Raw genomic sequence first — 10,666 nt, forward strand, 5'->3', positions numbered from 1 at the left:
TTAAGTACTTATAAAATGATTGCAGCGTTGCCAATTTTTTTCTTCATACGCCACTTACGTAGAAAAAGAATATGTAGAGACCGTACGACCCCACTAGATATGTATACAGATACCGAGATAATAAACCGCTACCGTTTTCCACCTTAATGTATATCAAGAAAAGAAATCTACAATTTTGCATCATATATATTGTGGATTTCATAATGAAGATTAAACAGTAAACATGCTTGGAAGAGAGACGCATAGTGGTCACTCAATGTCCAGTGGCTAATATGTCATGAAATTCAGGATTAACGTAATGATACGATAAAATAACGGTTCCATAGGAGAGCCTAACTCCGGTGTATGGACACATATCAAGGTGACAATGAATATTACCCAGGGAGGGGCGGTGATTCACAAGCTATTTAACGAGCACCAGCATATGGCATAGTATGAAGCAGGGATGGGGTAATCGTAATCTGTAATCATAATCGATTGTAATTGATTACATTTTTTCAAGTAATCGACAGTTATCTGTAATCGACCATATTTTCGATTACATGTAATTGTAATTTAATCGATTATAGCAAAAATTGTGATGTTATCATCAATTACATTTCGATTACTTTAGTAAAATAGTTTGATAAAATAAAACCTATAATTTAAATGAAAATAGAAAAATGCATATATTCATCAGTTTATCATAGTATTGGTGAAATAAAGTGTATCATTATTACTTGAGAGTTCATCATATACCTTAGATCTCCATTTGGATAAACCAGATCTCCTTACAAATTTTACTATATTTAAAGCTTTTGAAATAAGCGATTTCAATGTTTGTAAATACTTCTAGACCATTTATATAATACACAAAAATGTTCAAAATAAGAAAATAGATTCAAAATAGGACAATACATGTAGTCCGAATTTAAGTTATGTACATTTTTGTACTACATTGAAGTAGTAAGCGTAATTGTAATATAATTCCTTAAAACTCAATTTTCAATTAGAGTTTCAATTTATCTTAGAATATATGACCATTGATTCGTCCTAATGGTATGACTTCAAAATAAGGAAATAATACAAAATTCACTTGATTTGGAAAGTTTGAATAAGTAAGAAAATTAATAAAATCATATCCATATATACTCGGCATATGCAACATACTACCATTTCATCAACAGACCACAGGTCATGTTGGGCTTTTGCATCTTGGCTTAATCTAGTTTCAACACTAATAATTTGAACCAAAAGGGTTCTTCTTGTTTAGTGAAGTATGAGTTTTGAACGGCTATTTTTTTAGGGCTTCATAGCTAGTTTAAAATAAAGAACAGCAATTGAAGTGTTGTTGTACTTTTCATTCAACAAATTAATTTATGACCTGCATGCACGTGTCGCTTACAACACGACAATGTACCAAATGGTCAATATTTATCATCCGTGTAATTTGCTCTATGGGATATTTGCAAACTTTCAACGGAGGCAATTTCATGGCATGGGAGAAACAAAGAAGACCATTCACATTTAGTCTAACATTTTTTTTTAAATTATTGTAAAAGTTCATAAGATACAAATATTTTGTTTTGAACACATCCTTTTGCTCCCTCCATTTTCATGCCTTGAATGAGACTTTCCAATTTATATTGCTTTTTAATCGATAAATTCGTCAGGACCAACATTTATAGAATAAATACCAAATATAGAAAGTTGACCTACAATTCAAAACATAAAGTCCAAAGGCACATAAAAAAAAGAAGATTTATTTTTGGCTAAGGGTGCCGGTTGTACTTCTCTGCGTTTGAAATAAACATGAATATTTGCCAAGAAATCCTCGCTCATAACTCTGGTTGACCTTCTACGGTACCAATTAATAGATGAAGATTAGACCTCCATACATGTACGTGTCGCTGATGCAATCAGGGGCGTTTCAAGGATACATAAAAAAAGGGAGCGTAGAATACAATCTTAAAAAATGTTGGACCTTTTTTTGGCTAAAAAAATAAAATAATTGTGAAGTGCACTAATGTTACGGTTCCTGACTTGGAGCATGTATATTTAATAGTTAAAGTATCAGGGTTGATGCCGAATTCTCTCCATTAATTGTCTACGGTACATTAAAATGAGTTGGTGGATCCAACCAGCAGAAAACCAATAACGAGAAATACCAAATTCTAGGGTATAAGGCGTTACTTTACATTTCAATAGTCATAGGCCAGGATTTTAAGAACGGGAGGCATACTTCCAGTTGCCCTTGTAAAGGGTCCATGGGGAAGGTCAGAAGCTCCTGGCTTTCAACAATTTAGCATCAAATTATGAAGTATTATAACGTCAAATTTGAGAAAATAGTCTGTCTTCGGATCATTCAAATTATGTATTGATTAACATGTGGATATCAAATCTTAGGTATAAGTTTTAAATTCAGTTAAAAGGTTATATGAAATGTGCATGACAAATGAAAAATAAATCTTTAACGATAGCTTTTTCTGAACTAATACCCGTTTTGTTAAGATATGCCTTTTCACAGTTTTGGTCTTTTTTTGGGAAAATGTTGTTTGTGCTGTATTTAGACCCCTTTACCATGAATTTTTTTTTTGCATGCAAACGTATCAAAATTGCGGTTTTTATCCAACGCAATCATAGATTTAAAACGTTGTATTCAATTTAGTAGATATAAAAAGATGTGGTATGAGTGCCGAAATGAGACAACTCTCCATCTAAGTCACAATTTATAAAAGTAAACCATTACAGGTCAAAGTACGGTCTTTAACACGGTCAAAGTACGGTCTTTAACACGGAGTCTTGGCTCAAACCGAACAGCAAGATATAAAGGGCCCAAAAATTACTAGACGTGTAAAACCACTCAAACGGGAAAACCAGCGGTCTAATCTATATAAAAAACGAGAAACACTTATGAATCACACCAACAAACGACAACTAATGAACATCAGATTCCTGACTTAGTACAGGTGCAAAAAATTGCAGCGGGTTTAAACGTTTTAATGGTACCAAACATTCACCCTTATGAACAATAGGGTAACAATGTATTTATAATACCCCGTTCTAGATAGTCAAATCTGACCCCTTCAAATGCAAGGAGAAAAAAACATAATAACCCAATTTCAAACAATTTAGCTGAAAATGCAACCCCGTGTGTCGGAACATACCCGCCCCGGTATCATAAATATAGTGAGTATCCCCCGGGTAGATGTAGAATGGCCATTGGGAAAGTGTCACACAAAACAACCATTTCATGTATAGATTTACTTACCGTTTTGGTTGTTTCAAAAGGTGTCCCAGTCACCCATCAGATAGGGGAATCAGTATAAAAAGAAATCAGAGTATGTGTTTAAGTAATAAATATGATAAATTGCCATATTCAATACAATATAAGCTAATGACGATAGTTTTTATTTTTATTTTACGTGGACCCGGTCCTGTGCAATGTACCAAATGATCAACATTAGTTAATTTAACGGCCGAAGCAATTTCTTTGCATGTATAAAGGCATAAATAAGTAATTGCACTTTTTCTATAGAATGAAGTGTAGACCATTTTTTCTCCTAATTTTGCCATACTGTTACATGGGCAATAAAAAAAAAAAGTTTTGCACCTTTCGACAACCTGTGCCCAACAGGTACTTGTTTTTGTCTTGGATAGTCAGGATTTTGCCCGAACTCTCCCCTAATCACAGAAATGTTGGATGTAACTGTGCCAGAGAGTACAAGAAGCTCACTCTCTGAATAGTGTGGCTTTCTTTTTGTTATTTCCATCAGATCTACGTGGAAAGTATTCCGTCCCGTTTTGTTTACATAGGGAGACACCGCTGCGCATGCTTCGATGAAACGAAAGTACGTTGCTAAGGTATTTATATCTTAAGAGTGGTCGTAAGATAAGACTTAAGATTTAATCGTAAGAGTGGTCCTAAGTGTAGGATTAAAACTTACGATATGCTTTGTGAAATTGTCTTAGGATTGCACTTAGGAAAGTCTTAAGTATAACACTTAAGACTTAAACTTACGATGTTTTGTGAAATTGTCAAGTCCTAAAAGGATGCTTAGCATGAAGTATATCTTTTAGCACTACCAACATTAAACTAAGCATCACATGGTCTGTAACTACCATCCAGCAAGGTCCATAGTCAACATTACTCTGTTGTGGTCTAGGTTCTATGACCCTTTTGTCCACCAGACTAAGTGGTTCAGACTGTACAAGGCTAGTATGTTCAGTCCTACAAGGCTATAATGAAGCATATTTATGAGCAGCACCCATCCCCATCAAAATATGCACCACAGCTGCCAGCTACCTGCATTAGCTGGAACAAATACGGTTCTAAGTTGAAATCATTGTGTTGTGGTTGTGTCAAATAACTGAAAAAAAACTTTTTCTTAGCTTATTTTTGGCATGTCTAATCACATGGCTTAAAAATGGCAACTTGTGAAGAACAAGAAAATAACAGGATATCAATCTAGCGCTGAAACGGGTACGTATACGTAATAATTGGGTTGTTTCACCTCTAAGAGTCCATAGTTACCAACCAGGGTCAAATAAAAAAATTAAAATATTTTTTTTTAAAGGTACAACGTATAAGAAACGTTTTATAAGCGAATAAGAAACGAATAAGTTTTATATTCTATAACTCGAGTTTAGTACAATATCAATGCAGGGGGAAAAAAGCACAGTACACTGGTAACTAAAGTGTATCTATCTCAAATCACCTCATTACCAGTCGAGCTCTGGGACAAGTACATACGCGCTGATAGGGTTATTTCACCACTAACAATCCATAGTTACCACCAGAAACAAGAAAATAATTGAAAGATTTTTTTTTTAAAAGTGCAACGTATACCACACATATTATTAACAAATACGGAACGAATAAATAACAGGGTATCAGATGAGCGCTGAAACGGGTACATACGCGCTAATAGGGTTATGTCACCTTTAAGATCCCATAGTTACATTTGTACTACCAGAGATAAGAAAAATCTAATAAATCTTTTTTTAAAGGTGCAACGTATGACACACGTATCATAAGCGAAAAAGGAACGAATAAGTGACAGGGTATCAGTCGAGCGCTGTAACGGTTTCATACGCGCTAATAGGGTTATTTCACCTTTAAGATCCCATAGTCACTACCAGAGATATGAAAAATATTGATTTTTTTTCGTAAAGGTGCAACGTAGGATACACGTATTACAATGTATAAAAGAATAAGAAACGAATTAAACACAAGGTATAAGTCTAGCTCCGAAATGGTTTACACGTGCTAATAGGGTTATTTCACCTCTTCGAACCAAGAACCACCTTCAAACATACGCATATAAAGCAGTTAAAAGGTAGAACGTATTTAAATCGAATAAGGAACAAATAAGTATCGAATATAAAGTAACAGAATCGGTTGAGCACAAACATGTATATATAGGTGATAAAAGGGTAATTTACCTCAACAAATTAAGTAAGGGATATAAGCCGATAACAGTCCATTCTGTAAAATATTGGACAGGTCTGAGGCCGCAGGCTGTTAGAGGCTTATATCTTACTTAAAACATTGTTTTACTTGTTATGGACCATACAAAAGCATACAAAAATAGTGTTTTTGCAAATTTTTTCACATCAAGTGTTTAAATAGTTTTGCAAAAACTTTATTAGTACTATCCTATATCTTGGCCCCTTTAAACACTAGCTCAAACTCAAACAATAGAGAGAAAAAAAGAATGTACAGTTGAAGGTAAACTACATGTAAAGGTACATGCAAAAACAGTGCATGCGTATCACGAATTTTACGTGCTCTAGGCCTACATATAAACTCCCCGTGAGTACTTTCAATGCATTTAATGTTTGGAAATGGATATAGACGACGATGAAAGTATTTTTATAACGCAGAATACTTTCAAACAAGAAGAAAGCGACGTTGACGATAGTGATGATATTGTTTCCAACTTTGTGTTAAAATCGGATCTTTATTCTGATATATCCAGTGCGGACAACGACGAAGAATTAGTAATGGCAGCTAATAATGGCAAGTTTTTAATTTATCTTAACATGGGCGGAATCCAGTAATTTAAAAAAATGGGGTCCCACACCAGAGTAAAAAAAGGGGGGTATTCCAACAACTTTTCACCATTCAAATGTATTGATCGGCCAATAAAAAGGGGGTTCCGGACCCCCCCCACACACACACACACCTGGATACACCAATGCTCAAAATGTAATCCTATTATTAACTGATTCCTCAGTTCCTTTTAAAACGCAGTGGCGGATTCATGTATTTTTGTAAGGGTTTCCGCTGACTGACATAAGAAGAGGTCGATCCAGTCATGCTTCAGTGATTCCCCAAAAATATTAATTGATATTTTCCTCGACTAATTAGAGGATGGCCCAAGGTCCCCCTTGGTCTGCCTTTGAATAACATTATACGTTTAAAGACGGCCGGGTTCAAGTTGAAGAAAAAGGTTCAATTATATCAAATGCACCGCGTTCAATTTTATTTACAATGCAACACCATATATACATGTAGAATATAATAAAAAGCACAAGTAAAAGAGATAATATGCATGCAAGCAATTTGAATTATTTAGATGTTCTTATCTTCTAAGTTTCTGCATACTAGTATTATATCATACCAATCAAGTTAAAATTTATGAGTCCTTCTGTAAGTCTTTGCTGTACGAATTTTGTACTGTGCAAACATATTACATCAGAAATACTGAATAATAGAGACATGTCATAGTGTACATATACTGGAATAAATTTTCTTTTATTTCAAACTTGTCATAGAAAAATCGATTGTTGTTGTTGCAAAAGATCTGACCCAAAAGAAAAGGCAAAAAAGAAAAAAATACAACAACAAACAAACGAACAAAACATAAAAAAAAACTCGCACACATTCACTTTTCGATTTTTATACAAGGTTTATGTGGCTCTTTTTATCCGATTATGTTTGTGTTACTCTTTTCAGTGTTTACCGAAATATTTCGTCCCTCGATCCCACTTGGCAAATGACAAAAAAACAAAACAAAACATTTTTGTTTACATATAAAAAAAGAAGATATTGTATCCTTCTTGTATTTTCGTAATATACATTGTATACACTCAATATGACCTTTTATGTGAAGACTGTTTGAAACTGTTGTTACATTTCAACGAAACATTTATTGATCATAGTATGGCGTTTTAAAATAAAATGCATTCATTAAGACCCCCCTTTTTTAATCAATAAAATACAGAAACGGTTTTAATTTTTGACTTAATTATATAACAATTGCAAACTGCTTAGAATTTGATTTTACAAACATAATATGATTAAATTTGTCAAAATAAAATGACTATACTTTAAGATATATCCGTTTTTAAACAGTCACTTGGAACAACGTGCGAATCAAAAACTTTTTGATCTCTTTAAACTGCTGCAAAGGTTATTTATGTTTAAGTTTGTCATATTCCAATACAGGCAATACTATCTGATATTTAGATAAAAACAAACTTGAAAACAAATGCCCAAAACTGTGAATTAAGAAAAAAATGATGTCCTTGATTGATTAAGCAAGTGTCCGATTTGCATTTTGTACACAGTAGGAGGTGTACATCAAATGAGCAAATTTCTCTTAATTTTAACCAAAATATTTAACTGAAGGTCTTCGAATTTCTGTCCCTATCCAAGATACCCTCATTTTTCAGTGGCAGTCCAAATTTCTCCGACCGTCATCCCAGATGGCCTCTATCGTATCAACCTACCAATTGTATTTATTGTGAACTTGTTCTCGTCCTGAATATGCATGAAATATTTGCCACTGGATGTTAAGCAACCAACAATCAATCAATCGAATTGTGTCATTGTCTATAAAGCGTTAATTGTTTTAATTTTTTTTATTGTAGCTGAAAATGATGGTCAACAGAAAGAGATTAACAACAACAAAAGCGGAAGATTTGTATATCCGAAGACCGATGACGACATAAAACAGCTTGTGCAAAAAGAAATCCCCAAAAGCACGAAAAACAAAACTGATTGGGCTGTGAAACTGTTCGAAAATTGGCTAGAGAATAGAAATGAAATAGCGAAAACTGATTATGAGATTTCTAAAAGTGAAGGTAGATTAGTTACCATGACAAATGATCAACTCAACACAGTTCTTGGGTATTTTATTACTGAAGTGCGCAATAAGAAAGGACTTGAATACTATCCAAATACACTGTATGAACTATTAATTTGCATCCAGCGTTTTTTAAGACAAAATGACCGGTCCATAAGTATTTTAGATGACAGAGATTTTAGTGCCTTGCGCAGTGTTCTAGATTCTAAAATGAAAGAACTAAGTAGAAACGGAATTGGTCTTAAAACAAAGAAGGCGGATGTGATAAGCGCTGACCAGGAAACATACATGTGGAGTAACAATATTTTAGGAACTGATACGCCAAAAAAACTCTGTGACACCTTATTGTACTGTATCGGGTTAAACTTTGCCTTGCGTGCCGGACAAGAACACAGAAATCTACGTGTTGGTACTAATTCACAAATATCTTTGAAAATATCTCCTACTGATGGAAGAAAGTATTTAGAATATACAGAGGATGTTTCAAAAACGAATTGCGGGGGGTTAGAGCATCGAAAAATCCAATCAAAAGTAGTGAGGGCATACCAGAATACTGACTGTCCTGAAAGATGCATTATAAATATGTACCAAAAGTACATGTCACTGAGGTAAATATTGATTACTTTATATAAGAATAATATTGGTATAAATTATTAACTATCTCGGCAACTATTAAGGATGTACTTAGATGATAAGGTTTAGGAATTTTGTCAATTGATTGGACTCTTTTTTTCTCCCTATAATACAGGGTAAAATATTTTGCTTTATAAAATTAATTCTTCTTTTATATAAGACTCCAATAGCTCATAAAAGGTTCTTACCAAACATTTAAGCAGACTGAATATTTCTTTTCTTTCGATTAGAAACATTAAAAAAATCTAATGCAAAAAAAAAAGAAGTCCAAGACAGCCTTTTACCGCCGTTTTATTCAAACTTCAGTTTTACGATCTTTAACCTATCAATACTTGTAACTCATTTCTTTGCTGGAACAGTGCTCTTCTGACTTGTAGTATCGATTCTATATTTTAGATTTTTTCATCCGAGTACATCCTTAAGCTCATACTTTCGCTTTTCTTTGTTAATGATTTGTCCCCATTTTAGTTTACATGTAAACAGTATCAAAATAATATAAAATATGTAGATGTGATACGATTGACGATGAGACGATTATCCAACAAAGTTTAAATGAAGTTGATACTCGCAATTATGAACAACCGTTCAGCCTTTAAACGCATATCATTGTGACAATACAAATTTTGAAATAGATTTGATGCAATAAACATTTGTTAACAGTTTTGTGCAATACATGTAAACTATTCTTGCGCTGAAAATAATATTTGACGACACAATTCATCTTTTTTTCACTTTGATTGTTCAACAATTGTCAAATGGTTACATTGCGGAGCATCAATACCCGGATGACGTTTTACACAGATTTTTGGAGCATGCCTTAAATTAAAAAAAAGATATCCCTCCCCAACTCCTCTCTTTAGGTTGATTGGTCGTTTCATTATTTAACTTTACACTTTTTTCAAAATGAGGTGCTATGTAGAGTTTAATTTTGATATTTGCATTTCATTTCAGACCAAATGAGGGAAAATGTCAGGCGTTTTACTTGAGATCAAAGAAATATCCAACAAGTGATGAATGGTACGACGATTGTCCAATCGGGGTCCACCAGCTGCAAAAAACGGTGTCGGATTTGTGTAAAGGTGCTCAATTTTCTGGTAACTTCACAAATCATTCTCTACGTGCGACGGCAGCGACAAGGCTATACGCGGCAGGTGTAGATGAGCAGCTAATTTCAGAAAAAAACTGGTCATCGTTCATCGGCAGTGCGTGGGTATAAAAGGACATGTGAAGATCAGCTTATAATGGTCGACAGCGTTGTTAACGCAAAAGTTCACAAGACGCAAGACTCCACACTTACAAAGAGCATTGTCGACAAAGTCGACGTCAAGGGAGACGACCCGAAAAATGAGAATGGCCGTGAAATAAGCATTGACGCTGGAAGTGTTAAAATAAATTTGAAGTTCTAAAAAACTGTCCACAAAATAACTGATTAGGAAAGTTACCTTAATAAAAATGTGTTTGTCAAATTGCCGTCATGTTTTCTTTCGATGTAAATTTACAGGAGACAGATGTTTAAAGTTTAGTGTCAGAGTGGACAATCATTTACTTGTAAGAAACTATTATGTTACCTTAAACTGTCCAATATTTTTAAGAAAAGAGAGATCTATTCTTAAAAATATTGGACAGTTAAAGGTAACATATTGGTTTCTTACAGGTAAATGATAGTCCAATCACTGAAATAAAGAACACGTAGAACAATAGAATTACGTCACAACAATGTTTTAAGAACTATAATTACCAGAGATATTAGAATATAAAGAATCAAAAACGGGGAAATATATTAAAAAGCAAATAAGTTAAGAATAAGGAACAAGGAATAAGTATTGAATAGGTGACGAATAAGGAATAAGTAACGAATAAGGAATAAAGAATAAGTAACGAAAACGAATGAGGAATAGGTTACGAATAAGAAATAAATTACTAATAAGGAATAAGAATAAGGAATAGGTAACCAACTTGAC

General features: G+C 33.7%; 1 pseudogene; it reads left to right on the forward strand.

Annotated features, from left to right (window-relative positions):
- The first annotated feature begins 8,067 nt into the window (after nucleotides 1-8,067).
- On the forward strand, nucleotides 8,068-10,177 carry LOC143043181 (zinc finger MYM-type protein 2-like; annotated as a pseudogene).
- Nucleotides 10,178-10,666: the final 489 nt, after the last annotated feature.

Source organism: Mytilus galloprovincialis, chromosome 8 (assembly GCF_965363235.1).
Source record: "Mytilus galloprovincialis chromosome 8, xbMytGall1.hap1.1, whole genome shotgun sequence".
NCBI lineage: Eukaryota > Metazoa > Mollusca > Bivalvia > Mytilida > Mytilidae > Mytilus > Mytilus galloprovincialis.